We start from the raw sequence: 17043 nt of genomic DNA on the forward strand, positions 1-17043 counted from the left end.
CACACACACACACACACACACACACACACACACACACACACACTCAAAGACAAAACCACAGCCATCACTCCCAAGTCTACTTTTACTTTTCAGGGCAGCTTGGGCCTGAGCTGATAAAACATCCTTCTTGAGGTCCCCTTTTAGCTTTCATTCTCCTCCTGGACTCTGTCCCTCAGAACCCCGAGACTTTGGGGCTGTACAAAGGCAAAGGAACTCTCTATGGATGCCTGGGCGCATCTGGTGTTTCGGGCAGCCCTTTGTGGTCGCTGGCGATCTGTCTGGGCGGGTCTCGTGGGACAAGTGCACCAGGGGCAGCTGGCCCCTCCTGGGACAGCACCGGAGCAGGGTTAGCCCTACCCAGCGGCGACCGGGGAAGCAGTTCAGGGAGCTGCCGATAGATGGCGGCACCCCACCGCTTCAAGCCGGCACTGCAGAGGCCGACAGGACCCGCTGGCCAGCTGGTGGGCAGGTGTGTGGGCCCGGTCCTTTTGTTGTTCAAAGCTCTGGGCGGTGCGAGTTATGGCTTTGGCCTGGGGCCATTGAACGTGTGGCTCTTGTGGCCACCATCCAGAGCGACAGATAGATCACTACACATCGACTGTGTCCAGTCCAGACTGGAGTTCCGGCATTGCTCTCTAAACCTCCAGGGTTATTTGTTGTTTCTGAGCAGAACAGTGTGGGCTAGGAACCACAGACCCCGGTAAATCCTGTGGGGAAGGACAGAGGCAGAAGGGACCGAGGTGATAGGATCTCTGGCTCCATTCTCACTGCCTGCCACTTGTTGGCTTCCCTTGGGTGAGTTCCTGCACCTCTCTGAGTTTTCCGGTCTCTAAAGAGAGAGAGAGAGCTGAGGATAAGGTCAGGCTTGGTTACTGCTCTTCTAATGACAATTCCGACCCCACCTCAGTGTCCTAGGCCAGTGAGAAGTATTTCTTAGTTCTTATTTCCCAGCGCTCTCTGGCCTTGGGCTCTCATTGTCTGCTCTTTTGCCTTCAGTAATACCTTTTGTTTCAGATAGAGTTGTGCCTAATCTGAGCTGGCCTTGAGCTCACTTTGGAGACAAAGATGGCCTCGATCTTGATCCTCTGGCTTCCTCCTCCCCCCCAGCTGCTATGATTATAGACGTGCTGGGATTATAGGCATAAACTACAGCTGGTTTATGCCAGGGCTTCATGCATTCTAAGCAAGCATTCTGTCAACTGAGCTATACCCCCAACCCCCATCACGGCGCTTCTTTTGGGTGTGACTGGTGTGGCCACTCCAGAGAGGAGACCTGGGGCTGGGGAAGATGGAACACCTCACTCCAGGCCACACTGTGGAGCTGGGATCCAAATGGGTGTCCCAGCCCTGGACAGCACCTGTCAGGTCTTGGCTGTAGGACCAGCTGCTGTCTTCTGTGCAAATGCTCTGGTTCCCACCCCTGCTCCATGCCCTAGCTGCCTTGGTGAGGCTGTCCAGTTTCTGAGCATGTGGGGCAAACGGCACAACAGTCTGGGCTGCCCTGGGGTGGGTGTCCTTTGTACTGAGCAGGAGAGGAAAGGCTAACTCATGGGAGGCTGGTGTCAGCACCACTGGTCCCCCCTACCCCCAGTGCTGACTTGTTAGGCCAAAGGCGCTGGCACCCTAACAGCGCCTGTCAGACGCCAATGAGTTGATGAGGTAGAAACTGGTTATTAAATGTAATAACAGTGGTTTGGTTTTTCCGCGGTTCTGCCCGTAAGTGCCTAAGTGACAGCTGGCCTGTGCCACCATGCTGTCTTTTAAGCAACCTGAAGATAAGGCATTGGGAGCGGGTGGGGCTGGCTCTTCTCAGGCTATGGGTGGAGGGGTGTCCGAGCCTTTTCTTTTGGGGACATTTTCCAGTCTCAATGGGACACCAGCCCTGACTCCTGGGATGTCAGATGGAATGTGTAGATTTGGAACATAAAACTGTGTGACACTGTGTCCCTGGACTTCTGGGGCCATGTGTACCACTTTGCCCGTGGACCTGTTCCCAGGGCTGATGGCTTAAGAACTGGAGTTCGGGGGCTCTGGAAGTTCAAGGGGAGGTCTGTGCTTTTGGGGACCAGTTGCTTGTGATCCCAGGACCATGGCTTAAGCTTTTTGGCTGCTACATCTTCATAACGGAGGACCAAGCAGAGTGAATTTATTCGCTTAATTAAAAATGTGAAATTGTTGGATCATAGATAGAAATTTGCTGTGAGATGAGGAAAATGTGGCACAGACGATGGAATATTATTCAACCTTAAAAAAATAGGAGATACTGTCATTTGCAACAGTGGGAGGGAACCTGGAAGACATTGGGCTCAATTAGTCCGTCCCAGACAAGGACTGCATGATTCGTGAGTTAGTGTGTTTACGTGCGTGTGTATACATGTGTGTGTGTGCGCGCACATGCACACACTCACATGTGCACGTGCTCTGGGGATGGAACCCAGAACCTCACACACGCTAGGCTAGCCTTCCACATGCCTGCTTTACGTGAGGTGTCTAAAATAGTCAAACTAACAGAATCCGAGAGTGCGCTTGGTAGCATCAGGGTTTGAAGCAAGTTGCCAGGGCTTGAGGGAGAGGAAACTATGGGCTGTTACTCGGTGAGAACACAGATTTTGAACACGTTCTGGAGATTGCTGTTCAACAGTTCTGAATGCTAACAGTGGGCACTGCGAACTTTGTAAGAGGGCAGCCTTCATTTAAATGTTCTTATCACACACACACACACACACACACACACACACACACACACACACACATACCCAGCATAAACAAAGAGATACAGGAACACTCTGTGTGTGTGTGTGTCTGTGTGTGTGTGTATGTGTGTGTGTTAGATCTGATTTGGGGATGGTCTCACGGGTGTTCGCATATGGCCAAGCTCAGCCGACTGTACTGCTAAATATGTGCAGTTTTTTGCATATCAATTATACCTTGATAAAGCTGTTAAAACAAAGAAGCTCACTGCAAGACACATTTTGTTTGGCCCACGCAGTGCTTTACATTTAAATGCCAGCATTTAAAGTTCTAGAATTTCCAACGAAGATCCACATGTCTGGCCTTTCATCAAACAATGGTAAGAGCTGGGAACTCGGTGCGCATGCTCATGCGGTAGCTACTGGCTACAGTAACGCCCCTGTTGCATTGTATATGACCTCCAGTTTGCCTTAGTCCCCTTCTCTGCTACCGTCCCTGTCACAGAGGCCACTTGAGATACCCAAGCTGCTTAGGTCACCTGGTTCCTGCCTGGCCCTGCCTCGGGAGTCCATTGAGGGCCTGTTCCATGTGTGATGTCATGCTATTCCTGTTGAAAACTGTGGCAAACCAGGGAACCCAGACCAAACATGCTGAGACTGGAAACTTCTTCAGCCTTGTTTCCAGCTTTGAATGTTAGATTTGGTTGCTAGGCGTCCCCAACCATCCTTCAAGGCAATTCCCCTTGATGCTCAGTCTGGAAGGGGGTTGTCACCTCTCTGATCTCAGTCTGATTTTACAGATAGCTTAGGCCCTTCTGAGTACATGTGTATGCATCTGTGTATGTGTATATGTGTGTATATCCACATGCAAGCATGTGCTTCAATATCCATGAGGATAAATGTATTGTGTGCTGTGTCATCATCAACCATGTATGCTCTCTGCCTCAGTTTCTTCATCTGGGAAACAGGCCATTGGACTAGGGGAAATTTTGAGTTTGAGGTTGTTAGGCCATCTGCCAGGGAAGTGACAGGGACAAGCCACCTGAGCCAACACTTCTTGTTTTCCTACACAAGGAAACTTGCTCTGGGAACCAGGAAGCGCTATACAAATGAACAATTAGCGCTATCAGTTCTTCGTCTCTAAACAGCAGAAGATATTTCCCCCTCCCGGTGCCAAGGGGATGGCAGGAGAACGAAGTGGAGTAGTGTGCATGGCAGTGCCTTGGAAGGATCTTGTTGCTGTTGCAAGGGAATCTTGCATTGTGATTATTAATATAGCTTCACCAAATGGTCTTGGCTGGCAGCCTGATGATGCAGCAGCTGCCGAGGCTCTGAGCTCTCCAGTGTGGGGACTTCTCCAGGCTGCACCCACCTCTCCTTCTCCAGATGCTTGCTTTCCTCTGTCCCTTAGCACTTAGCCCACGAGCCCCATTCTACCTGTTCTACACATGGCCCTTGATTTCTGGGCACAACTGGCATCGTGGAGGGGGTTTTAGCCATTGCTAGTGGTTCAGTTGATGGGGAAACTGTCTGTGAGCCCTTAGCCTTGCCAGGTGCTGTTTGGGAGCTGATATTAAAGGGAGGAATTGGATGGATGAAGCTCTGGGACTGGGCAGGGTGGCGGGGCTGACAGGGAAGAGGGGATGGGAACAAGGCCCAGCAAACACATGAATACCACATGCAGTTCAGTTCATAAAGAAAAACTCACGGAACAGACGCTCTAGGGTGATGGGGTGTGGGCTACAGCGGGTGATCAGTTCCAAAATAGAGGAGCTGGTGTGTGAATTAAGGTCTGAAAGATTCGGAAGAAGTACATTGTAACTGGGGACAATGGGGTTGTCTTGTCCAGGCTCCTCCATTAGCTGAAGAGAACAGAGAGGAGTTGTGTCTTACCCGTGGTTGCACTGCTAAAATTCTGTTCTCTGGGCTCCCAAGCCGGCTCTCTACACTTACAGACCTATTTCTTCCTTAGGAGTTATCAGCTCCTAGGTAGGCTGGGCTCCGTTGACTTCCCCTCCTGACAATCACCCCTTTGCACCTCAGCTAGCCCTCTGTACCCTAGCTAGTCCCCTGCACCCCAACTAGTCCCCTGCACCCCAGACAATCCCCTGTACCCCAGATAGTCTTCTGTACCCTATCTAGTCCCTTGCACCCCAACTAGTTCCCTGCACCCCAGCTAGTACCCTGTACCCCAGCTAGTCCCCTGTACCCCAGCTAGTCTTCTGTACCCTAGCTAGTCCCCTGCACCCAACTAGTCCCCTGCACCCCAGAAATCCCCTGCACCCCAGCTAGCCCTCTGCACCCCAGCTAGCCTTTTCCTTGTGTCTGGATCTCTAATCTGAGACAGCAGTAAGCCTCTTCACTCAAGCCCTCCAGAGATACAAGGGGCAGGGCAGACATAGAAAGAAAAAGTAAAGTGGTCGAGTGCTTCTTGTCATTAGTTGCTAAGCGCAATAAACCCAGTGGAATCCAGCCTTATAATGACCTCGTTTAATTAATGCTAAATGACTGTGGGACCCGTATGGATTTATACATTAGATCCACATTAACACCAAATCGTTTGATCACGAATCACTGTTAAAATAATGAACACAGGCTCTTTACAACTGGATGAGAAGGATGTGGCAGGCTTCTGCCAGCCTGGGGGTTGGAGCACCTCCCAGGTCCTTTGCTTCTCTCTCTCATTCTGCAAGCTTATTTTTTTTCTCCCCTGAAGGCACTTATTGAGCTGTGTGTGCACTGGTTGCTTGTGGCTGGGGAGGAGTGAGGTGCCCCATCGGCCAGGAGCTTGCAGGCCTGATGAGGTGTTGAGTGTGCACTTCCAAATGAAGCACATTTAGCAAGGGCCCACTAAGTTCCAGGTTTAACAAATATTTAACCTATTCAGCCAGCAAGGGGAGGTATGCATCAAGACAGTGTCCTGGCTGGTTTTGTGTGTTTACTTGACATAAGCTAGAGTCATCAAAGAGGAAGTTGAGGAAATACTTCCTGGAGATCCAACTGTAAGGGCCCAGTTGATGGTGGGTGGTATCCCTGAGCAGGTGGCCCTGGGTTCTCTAAGAACATGGGTTGAGTAGGCCAGAGGAAGCAAGCCACTAAGAGCTCCCTTCCATGGCCTCTGCATCAGCTCCTGCCTCCAGGATCCTTCCCTGCTTAAGTCCCTATCCCTCCTTCCTTCAGTGATGAACAGCAATGTGGAAATGTAAGCCAAATACACCCTTTTCTCCCCAACTGGCCTTTTGGTCATGGTGTTTCATCACAACAATAGACAGACAGGAATGGCTGATATCAGAGAACAATGTTCACTGAGGATAAGAACCTTACGGCGATGGCTCTCACTGTGATCCCAGTGCTCAGCAGGTGGAGGCAGGGACACCAGTTGCTCCTACTCTCTAAAAGCAGCAACCACCCCCCAACTCACAAACCCCTTCAAAATATCTATGTTTTTCTCACAAATCAGTGTGCTGTGCGGAGACTCACAGTGGGTCAAAGCGCTGAGAATGAGTGACTGTTGAATGGCCAGCCATCCTCTCTCAGGTTCAGGGTCCTCTCAGAATAGCCGTGGGTGGGAATGGGAGTGGAGGCATAAGAGCTGAGGAGGGCTGAGGTAGTGTCCTCAGACACGACGTGACCCTTGTACTCTGGAGCTCTCAACATCTGCGACTGTGTGCCCTAGATCCACGCAAGGACATACTTATCACACATCCTGTCGTGGAGGGAGGGAGGCTCACAAGGCCTCTCCAGTCCCAGAAGATCTAGAATCAGTTCATCCTTGCTGAGGGAGGGAGACCCATGAAAGTGGAAGGGGGCTGTTTGAGAAACCAAGGCTGAGCATCACACCATCGAGTCCCTAGGTATAGAGACTAGATTCTGGAACGGCTGGAATGTTGGCTTTGCATGTATAGTTACTTATGGCAAGTATCTGGTATTTATATCCTTGTTCTCCTCTGTCTCCCTACTAGAGACAGAATGTTTCTGTCTTTGCCAAATGTGTACATTGATATTGTAGTCTCCAAGGTACTATTTTAGGAACTAGGACCTTTGGGACATGGTCAGGTAGTGCGGGTCGAATCTTCATCAATAGGCTTAGTGACTCTGGGCCTCCCTCCCCTCTTCTGCTGTGATCCAGGAAACAGACCTTCACCATGAACTGTTTCCTCCAACTAGGCCCCGACTTCCACTTTTCACTCTTCCTGTGGTGTTACCAGTTTGTGACTCCATCAGGGGATGAATCCTTCCCTCAGGTCAGAGAGCCCAGGATCTAATCGTCTCTGGAAATGCTGTTACAAATTTGCGTGAAGTTTCCTTTACGCGGCATTTCTTAATCCGTTCAAACTGATGATCAGAACGCACTCAGATGATTCAGACTCAGAATTAGCCATCTGTGAGTTTTGGGATGGAGTGAATGAACCCTATAAACAGGAAGGATACAGATTTTGAGGGGTTGGGTGACTGGGTATAGTGGGTTGAGTACTATTCCCAACAATTCACGTTGACTTGGAAACTCAGAATGACCTTATTCGGGAACATGGTCTGCAGATGTGACTAGCTAGGAATTCCAGGATGAGGTGGGGCTGGGGCCCTAAATCCAATGACTGGTACCCTTCTATTAAGAGAAGACGAAGAGACATACCTCTACGACGGCCATGGGGATGGAGGCAGAGAACGGAATCACGCCATCTCTGCTGTGTTGAATTGTGTCCCAGCCCTTGGGATGCAGAGGCAGGAGGATCTCTGTGAGCTTGAGGCCACCACACCTAGCTAATTTCTGTTGTTTTAAGCCAGCCAAGCTTGGAAACCAACATGCATTCTTTCAGTTAACAGAAATCTTTAAATCTGGTACAGACACAACCATTACCTGTTTTACAGCCCATTATTTGGGTTTTGTTCATGGAGTCTCTTCCTTCCCAAGATCATAGACAGATCTATTTATTCGTTTTCATCCTGTTGGGCCTGTGACTGTATTTATCTTATGCTTTAGTCTATCTGAAATTCCCCTTTCATTTTATTATTATTCTTATTTTTGTTTTTGAGGCAAGGTCTCGCTATATAGCCAAGGCTGGCCTTGAGCAGGTAGCAGTCTTTCTTTTTCAGTTTCTACAGGGCTAGGATTGCAGGCATGTGCTTCCATGCCCAGCTTTCGAATTAATTCACCTTTGTATGAGGTAGAGTTTTAACACTCTTTGTGTATGAATCACGACTAAATATGCAATCCTTTTACTACTGATTCGGGAGCCTTCTTTATCATATATCAAGTTCTTATGTATACAAAGACCTATATATGTATTCTCAGCACTGTTCCATTAGGTTGACATGTTTGTGCTTTTAAAAGTAATCATTTCATTGATTTATGTGTATGGTATTTTGCCTACATTGTGTGTCTGTGCATCTGATGTGCATGCCTGATGTCTGTGAAGGCCAGAAGAGGGCATCAAATATCCTGGAATTGGAGTCATAAAAGGTTATGAGCCACCATGTAGGTGCTGGGAATTGAACCTGGGTCCTCTGCAAGAGCAGCAAGTACTCTTAACTGCTGAGCCATCTCTAGCCTAGTATATCTGTTCTTGAGTTAGTGCATGGAATTCTATAGCTCCAAAGTACAACCTAACATCTGATATAGCAAATCAGCTGTTCCTCTCTTTTTTAAAAAAACTAATTTAAGTTTTTGTAGACTTTAAAATTTCATTTTTCTATATATTAACTTTGGAGCCTACCTTTTAATTTCCTAAAAATTATCTGCAATAATTTTGAGAAACTTTAACTGAATTCAGAGGTGCGAATTTCTTGCAGATTTGTGAGCAGCTACGGGCTTGCTCAAACAGCATCTGAATCTGTCCCATCTGCACAGACCAAGAGAACGCGACACAAACATCCTTTTCACCATGACCACCTCATCAGTGGATTGTGTGCTCACTTCAAGAGGATCCTGGTGACAATGTTTGGTTGTACATCAGTGTTTTAGTAGCCTCTAGTGAAAGTAACTGGATCAATGAATTTATTAGTAATAATGTTTTAATTTAGTTTATCTTTATCTGTGTGAGCATGAGAGAGTATGTGTGTGTGTGAGTGTGTGTATGTGTGTGAGTATGTGTGTGAGTGTGAGAGTGTGTATGTGTGAGTGTGTGTGAGAATGTGAGTGTGTATGTGTGTGAGTGTGTGAGTGTGTATGTGTGAGTGTGTGTGAGTGTGAGAGTGTGTGAGCATGTGTGTGAGTGTGAGTGTGTATCTGTGAGTGTGTGAGAGTGTGTATCTGTGAGTGTGTGTGAGAGTGTGTATCTGTGAGTGTATGTGAGTATGAGTGTGTGTGAGTATGTGTGAGTGTGAGAGTGTGAGTGTGTGAGTATGTATGTGTGAGTGTGTGAATGAGTGTGTGTGTGAGTGTGTGTGTGTGTGTGTGTGGCTTCTGAGAACGGGACTCAGGTCTTTCTGCTTGCACGGCAAGCACTTTACCAATTGAGCTGTCTCCCCAGCCTTTTATTCTTGATTTTATTGATTTCCACATTGTTTCATTTTATTCTTCCTTTAGGATTATTCTCCAAATTATTAAGTAAAATACTTAGTCTATTTTTTCATCTTTTTTTGACAAATATAGCTAAAGTCATTCGCTTTCCTTAAGTTTTGTGTTGGCTGTGTCCCTAAGATTTTGACATGTGGTATTTTTATTGTCATTCAGTTCTAAGTATTTGTAATTTTCCTGATATTTGCTTCTTTGACACAAGTGTTATTAAGTAACTCGGGCTCTAGGTTTCTATGACTTTAGTTCTATTAAGATCCTGTCTTTTTGTTATAGAGTCCTATTTTTATCGTAGGTTTAGGGATGGTTAAATAGTCATCCTGTGTAAGTCACTTCAGAGGGAATTAGTTTGAATGCTCCAGGTGAGCTAAAAAGTAAGCTGTACTTCCGCAGCTGGGGAGATGTACTGTATTTAAGTAAAAATTATCAACTGGGTTACTCAAATCTTCGCTCAGTTTTGTCTTCTTGATCTGTTTCTAAAAAGGGCTTATTAAGTTCCCAAACTCTACTTTCTCTGTCTCTTTTCTACACAGTACCATCAACTATTGCTTTATAGTCTTTTTGTTTTATGAGACAAGGTCTCACTATGTAGCCATGGCTGGCCTAGAACTCACTATGTGTAGACCAGGTTGGCCTAAAACTCACAAAGATCGGCTGCCTCTGCCTCCTCAGTACGGAGCGTGTGCCACCATGCTCAGCCTGCTGAGTAGTCTTTGAGACTATATTATTAAACACACACAGCTTCATGGCGCTTTGTCTTGCTGTTCATTGTTAGGGTTTGAAGATGAAATGCTCTACCACGCCTGATGTTTTTAAGAACATGCATGCAAGCTAATAGCACTGTCATGGCAGGCTGTGGAACCTTTGGGAGGTCAGGCCTGGCTGGCAAAAGCAGGGTACAGGAGGTTGGCCTTTGAAGGTCATAGCTTGACCTCTGGGTGTGGCCATTCTTGCTCTGACATGATGAGAACAGTGCCCACCTCCTGCTTCTGCTATCAGGAATGAATGCTTTTCTTACTATGATGGACTGAAATTTCCCCAAACCACGAGCCAGAATCAATCCATCATCTCCTAGGCTGTTTTTGTCAGGTGTTTGGTCAATGATGTGCAAGTGGAGGACACGGTTGTTCTTTGCAGCTCTGAATTCCCCCATTCTTTGTTGTTTGCTTTTTGGCCTAGAATTCTACTTGGTTTGAAAGTGAAACTGTGGTTTAATTTCTGTATGTTGTCTTTCACCTTTGACCATTTAGATTCAGTTTCTCTTTAGTCCCAGAACCCAAATACTAGCATCCCAAATAAGATGATGTTATTTCTGTAAATGTCCTGAAGAAGCCTGGGATCGGTGCGCCTTCAATATGTCAGACATTTGTTTCTTCATAATAAGGCAAAGGCAGACAAGAGGTCATGGAAGCCTCACAGTCCTCAGGGGGGCAGGAGCCTTCCACGGTCCCTTGGTTATGGGATTAGAAGAAAGGGATAAGAAAAGAAAGTAGGGAGGGTAGTCCTTGTGTCTCTAATAACAGTTACTGAGAGTTGAGCACCACCTAGATCCCCACTATGGCTTAGTCATAGGCTCTGCCTGGGAGGAGATACACTCATTATACCCAGAAGCCATGTACCCAACTGAAAACCATTTTCTACGGAAAAATGGAAGAATGAACAGCATTGACAATTTTTCCATCTGTGCCATACTGCCCCCTTATTTTCAGCCTTTCTTTAGAATATATTTTCATTGAAAAGGTTATTGACACAGTTATAGATTTCCATATGCTGTAATAAACAACATGGAGAGATCCTGTGTACAATTTAATGAGTTTTCCCTAATGGGAACATTCGGCAAAGGTCTAATGCAATATCATAATTGAGATATTGACGTTACTACAACATATCAAACCCATTATCTACTCACATTTCCTTATTTCTTCCTTATGCTCATGCATGCGTGCATGTGTGTGTGCATGTGCACAGGTGTGTGCATCCAGTGCCACATTCTTTACCCCTGAATTCTCTCTCCAGTCTCTCAGTAACTTTAAAGTTAAGTAAATGAGGGCTGGAGAGATGGCTCAGAGGTTAAGAGCACTGGCTGCTCTTCCAGAGGTCCCGAGTTCAATTCCCAGCAACCCCATGGTGGCTCACAAACATCTATACTGAGATCTGGCGCCCTCTTCTGGCGTGCGGGCATACATGGAGGCAGAATGTTGTATACATAATAAATAAATAAATCTTAAAATATTATATAAAAAAAGCTATATAAATGATGTCACATGGTAAAGACCATGTGGGATTTGACTTGCTTTTCATTTAACATATATCCCTAGAAAGTAGTGCCTAACTACAAATATACTATAATATACATGCATAAAATTCCATTACTATATGTAACTAACATCCGTTAATAAAAATGAAAAAAAAGTCAGTTGAGGAGTTGGGGATATAGCTCAGTACGTAAAGTACTTGCTGCACAAGTGTGAGGATCTGAGCTCAAAGAGTCCCATCTCATGAAAGCCGGGCATGGTAGTGTCTGTTTGAATTCCAGCGCTCCTACGGTGAGATAGCAGACAGAGACAGGCAAACCCTTGAACCATTGGGGGCCAGCTAGTCCAGCATGCTCAGCGATGGACAACAAAGGTACCCTGTCTCAAACGACGTGGAAGATGGAGGACCAACTCCTGAAGTTGTTAGACCTCCACGTACGTGAATTTCATACCACAAACAGCACGTACATTATACATACAAATCAACAAACCCAGCAGCCAATCATCCAATCAATCAATTAATCTTATTTAGGCAGGTCTATTTCTGTGGCCTTTCATTCTTTTCCACAGAAGTCTCTGCAATGGAATGTTTTTCTGATTTCCATGGCTATTCAGGAAACTTTATTATCAACAAATGCCTTTTTTTCCACTTCATTCCCCTTTTCATCCTTATTTTAGCTACTGAAGGCCTGAGCTTCCCACAGAAGTTTTAGATAAGCTTGCCTGATACAATAATTGCCTTTGTGGGTCAACTTGATTGGGCCATAGGGTGCCTGACATTTAGTTAAGAATTATTCTGGGTGTATGCCTGGAAGAAATTAACTTTTTTCTTTTTCTATTTCTTTTCTTTTTTGAAATAGGGTCTCACAGTAGGCGTGCTTCAAACTCACAGTGATCTGCCTGCCTCTGCCTCCTAAATGCTGGGATTAAGTGCTCACTGCCATGCCCAGAGAGACTGTTGAGCCAGGAGTTGGAGAGAGAAGACTGTTTTCACCAGTGTGGGTGGGCTGCTTCCAGTCCACTGAACAGAACAGGAAAGCCAAGGAAGGGAGGGCTTGTGCGCTCTCTGGCATGTCCTTCATGTGGGGGCCATCAGTCCCCCACTCCCAGCCTTACAACTCTCCTGGTATTCAGGCCTTAGCACTTGGCCAGAGATTTGCAACACTGGTGTCCGTTTCTGGGCCCTTGAGTGGTGCTGGGACTCTACTGGGTGTCCAGCTTGCTGACTGCACGTACTCAAACTTCTCATTCCTTGTAACCATACAAGCCAGTTCCTTACCATAAGTCCCTGGTAACTGCAACCAGAGACTGTGTTGGCTCTTCTGCTCTGCTGCCCTGGCTAATGTACTCACAACTGTAAAAGCCTTGATGGAATTCTTATTGGATATGCATTAAGCTTTTAGGTCAGTTGTGGGAGAAATGGCGCCTTTGTTCTGCTATACCTGGCTGCCCAGGAACACAGTAAATATCTCCACTTACTTAGCTGTTCTTTAACTTATTTTGTAATTCTTAGCAAACAGTATTTATGACTATTTTATAAATATACCTATAAGTACTTTATTATTTTCTTTGGCATGGTTATAAATGTTTCTGCATGTTTATAAACAAGTATATAAAAGAACATTTTATATGTTTGTTCTCATGGGAGTTTTTGATGAACTCATTGTATAGAAGGTTTTCTGTGCATTCTGGGATTTTCTAGGTAAACAGTTGTGCCATTTGTAAATGGAGACAGCCGTTTTATTTTTTACATTTAAATGCTTGTGGTTTTTTTTTTTTTTTGCCTATTTCTCTTGCTTGTGCAATAGCTGGGACTTCCAGGATTATTTTAAGTGTGGTGGTAGTGAACATTTGTGCCTTGTCCGTGTCCTTAGGGATTCAGTCATCCCTCTCAAGTATGATGTCAGCCATAACATTGCGTGTGGGATTATGCTTATTGTCAAATTGCATAATTTATTCCTATAGTAAGTGTTGGATTGTTATATTTGATAAACTACTCTTCAACATTCATTGATAAGATCACAAGATTTCTCTTATTATTTCCTTTTTTGATACAGGGTCTCATGTAGCCCGGGCTTATTATGTAGCAGAGGGTGGCTTTGAACTTTTGATCTTTCTGCTTATACCTTCTGAGTGCTGGGGTTACAGACATGTACCACTACTGCACCTTGTTTGCTCAGTGCTGGGTATTCCCCCACCCGCTCCCACCTCGTTTTAGGTGCATCTTGGGTAAGCACTCTATTAACTGATGTACATTCTCAGCTCCAATGATTTTTCTTCCTTAGTTAATTGACATCATGGACTACCCTGGTCGATTTTTAGATCTTGAACTAGCTAGGCTTAAATATTTAGAATAAATCCCACTTGGTCATGATGTATGATTCCTTGTATACATTGTTAAATTCAATTGGCTTTCTTACAATAATATTGTTTTTAGCTAAGTTCATGAGATACTCTAAGCTGGAGCTTCCCTATTCCATGCTGCCCCATCCTTGTTGAATCTTGTTGTTGGGATGACACTTGTGGCTGGAGGTTTCTCTCCCACCTGCCAGTTCCCGAATAACCACTCTGAGGGTTAATATTAGTTACAAACAGTTTGGTCGATGGCTCAGGCTACTTACTGGCTAGCTCTACGTATTAGTTAGTCCATTTATAATAATCTGTGTATCGCCCTGCGGCTTACTGGTGATGCTCAGGCATGTTACTCCTCCGTTGGTTTCTGGGATTTCCCAGACTCCGCCTTCTTTTTCTCTGTATCTTTGTTTGGATTCCCCGCTTCTTTATTAACCCATGGTAGTAGAACATATTCACAGCATACAGAGGGGCACACACATCAGATCCTGGCCTCGTGCAGGGAGATGAGGAATCTTCTGGAAAGTGGTGTTAGTGGTTCTGTAAGTGCCTGACGAACCCTGCATTGTGGGGGAACTTGAGTACGTGGCTGGAAGTTTTTCTTCACGCACAAAGTACGATTTATCGTGCTCATGGAGAGGATTGGCTTCTGTCCTGGCTTCTTGAACTTTCTATTGTTCTGCCTTTCTGCCTCACCATCCAGGGTTCTTGCATCATCTCGCTGAAGCCCTCTAACCCGTCAGTCTCTAAGTGTGGTCTGGGGTCTGTCAGCAGGCACGTCCCTATTTCCCACACTGCTGCTCCATGAGCTGTGTTGAGTTTTATTTCTCCCAGCATCCCATTCTTCTAGCTTCCAGAATTTCATATGAATAGCTTTGTTAAAAAAACTTTATTAAATTACAGAGTTTATTTCACATGTATATTTTTGTTTACCTACCATTTCCATGTCTGACCGCCACTGTTACTATGTCCTAGCATAACACTCCATATATACTTAAAACCACGTAAAGGACGAAGCTCCATCCTTGAAAGCTAAACAGGCGTTTTAGACAACAGATTCTTGGCAATGGAACCTGGACAACATTTATCAAGTACAGTGGAGAAGGTTCTCATTTTGCATTCTAAAAAGAAGCCAGATATCAACTGTTACAGAAACGATGTAAGATGGAATATTTCAAGCTGTTTAAACCATGTTCTTAAAGAGACTTCCTCCACTGCAAGAGATCTTGAATAGCCTCCTGGTTAGTCATCTGGAAGCAATTCTTCAGTTAATGAACCTGGCGTCCACTTTGGGAAGAGAACTACCTTTTTCTATACTTACTTAAGTTTTTGCCTTAATGTCTTCTATACTTCTATAGAACTAGGTTCTTTTGGTGTTTTAGGAGTTTTTTTTTTTTTTGAAGGACTCTTGACCTTTTGATTTTAGTGTTGGTGCTTTTCCATTTTGGTTTGATATTTGTGCATTTTTGGCCGGGTTATCTTGTACAGATTTCCTCAGTTTCATCATCATCAAAATCATCCTCATTCTCTCCATCATCTTCATCATCATCAAAATTATCCTCATCCTCTTCATCATCCTCATCCTCTTCATTGAGTTTTACTTTTATCTGTGGAACCCTGTTACCACCTCCAGGAGCAGATCGCTTTCCAGACATAAGAGTTTAGCATCCTCCTGCTCCTCTTCTTCCAACTCCGCATCTTCCTCTGCAGCTACCGATGTGCACAGGCTCTGAACCACACTCCAACCTTCAGACCACAGGTGGTGTTATCTCAAAGCACCCAGGGAAAACTGTCGGTAGTACAGACATTTTCAAAGTTGCAGGTGTTACTTTAATTGGACTGGCCTTCATAGTTCGTTGCTTTTGCCTCTATGATGTGTAATTTGTCCTTTGTCTCTGCCTCTAACTGGTGCTCACATTCATCATTATCTCCCTTAACGTGGTAAGTTTTGTCAGCCTTTAGTCCACAACCGAAAAGGTAGTTCTGGGGCCTAAGGAGGCTCATGTCTATGTCCATCGACTCTTCCATGAGGCGGAGGCATGTACTTTGGTGTGAAGTTAGATGGAGAAAGCTGCCTATTGCTCCTCAGAACAGACACACAGGACAGAATCACGCCAGAGCATATAAACTGCTTTTTAACCGCCACTTACCATTTTCATGTGTGTGTGTGTGGTGTGCATGTGTGTACACACACGTTTCTTGCACATGTGTGTAGGTGCCTGTGCACCTGTGTGCTGGCCTTGAGGAAGCCTGAGGTTGATGTTAGGAATCAGCTCCCCATGGCTTTTCCACTTTATTCACTGAGGCAGGCATCTCAATCAACCAAAGCTCATCAAAGGCTCATCTTGCTAGCTGGCTGGCTCTGGGATTCCTTGTCTGCCTTGTCTGTGACAGACTTGAATCACAGGGGAGCCACCATACCCACCTGGGATGTACCTGAGTGTCTAGAGATCCAAACTTTGGGTCCTCATACTTGTGCAGCAATCCCCTTGACCACTGAATGTTTATCCCCGGGCACAGCTTTTCTTTAACTTTAGCCTCTTTGAAGTTTGCTAGTCTTGAGTCTGCAGGCTTGTGCCTTTCTTTACTCATGTTTGATGAGCTCAGCCACCATCTCTTTGAACACCCTTCCAGTCTCCCTCTCCCCCTCCTCCCATCCCACAGTTCTGACCACATGAATATTGGGCTCCTTTCATTATTTTCTAAGCCCATTTTCTTCTGTTGTTGTGCCTGGATGGGCAAAATCTGTCTAGCTGTCCTCGTACCCACCAATGCTGTCCTTTGTTACCAACACTCTACAACGGAATGCATCCAACTGTTAAAGATTCTGTTATTGTGTTTTCGAGTTCTCTAATGCCCATCATAGAGTCTACTTAAAAGTTGTATGTATGTGTATATGCGCACACATATACACAACTTCAGTCTTTATTAAAACCATTTTCCATTTGTTTTAAGATAACATGTAATCCATCATTGCAGCATTTTTAGGATAGCTCTTTAAAAAATGATCTGCAGATAATTCCAGTGTCTGATTCATCTCAGTGGGTGTTGTTGATTGCCTTTCCTCATTTGCATTCTGATTTTTCTTGATTTGGGGTATTATAGGTGGTTTTAAAATTGCATCTTGGACATTTTATGTATCATGTTGGGAGACTCAGGTCTTACTGAGCTTTGTGTTTTAGTGGCACTCACTCTGTGTTTAGTGCACAGGAGCCTGGACTATATCTTCAGG

At 45.3% G+C, this 17043-nt stretch overlaps 1 pseudogene; it reads right to left on the reverse strand.

Moving 5' to 3' along the window:
- Window positions 1-15007: 15007 nt before the first annotated feature.
- LOC126510074 (nucleophosmin-like) lies at window positions 15008-15839 on the reverse strand (annotated as a pseudogene).
- Window positions 15840-17043: the final 1204 nt, after the last annotated feature.

The sequence above is a fragment of the Alexandromys fortis genome, unplaced genomic scaffold (assembly GCF_014885135.2).
Source record: "Alexandromys fortis isolate MF-2015 unplaced genomic scaffold, M_Fortis_MF-2015_v1.1 scaffold_89, whole genome shotgun sequence".
Lineage (NCBI taxonomy): Eukaryota > Metazoa > Chordata > Mammalia > Rodentia > Cricetidae > Alexandromys > Alexandromys fortis.